Below are 716 nucleotides of genomic sequence, written 5' to 3' on the forward strand. Positions count from 1 at the left end.
ATATACTCAGTATCAGCCCGATCCACCAAGGAGACGAAGACATAGTTTAATAGTTTAAGATTTTGATATTTGATAGTAGTTGATGTACTTGTACTTTTATTTTTGTGATCTTTTGTAATAGAAATGGATGTTAGTGTGGTAGTTAAAATTTGCATGTGTAGTATAATAGAGGTTGAGTAGTATTTTGTGAATTGTAATGTAATGTGATTTTTATTTCGTATTTTAATTGTAATTGTTTTGTTTAGTATTGTGGTTGTGTTAGGGAATATTGTGTTTGTTTATTGTTTTAGTTTTTTACTTATTTCAAAATTTCATTACCCAGCAATTTCTCTAATGATTTATATGTGTAGAAAACTCCTAATGTTACAGACCAGGTGAAGTAGAAATTTTGAGAAGGACTGCAAAACATTTAGAATGACGAAAATGCCTAAAATATTGAGGTATGATTTATATTTAGAGTTTTTTTCCACATGTATCCTTTTATATTGAAAAATTTAAGTTTGGGGAGGGAAAAAAAGATTAACTATTAGATGTCCTCTATTTAATTATTTTCAAAAATTATTTATATGATTTTATGTAGTGAATTTAATTCAGGTAACTATATTTTGTAGTTATTTAAATATTATGGTAGATTTAAAGAAATATTTTTGTAATGAAAATTAATTTTGTAACTTAAGATATTTAGTATAAGAGAATAAGATTATAGTTAACAATTT

Source organism: Phalaenopsis equestris, unplaced genomic scaffold, assembly GCF_001263595.1.
Source record: "Phalaenopsis equestris unplaced genomic scaffold, ASM126359v1 Scaffold000002, whole genome shotgun sequence".
NCBI classification, from domain to species: Eukaryota; Viridiplantae; Streptophyta; class Magnoliopsida; order Asparagales; family Orchidaceae; genus Phalaenopsis; species Phalaenopsis equestris.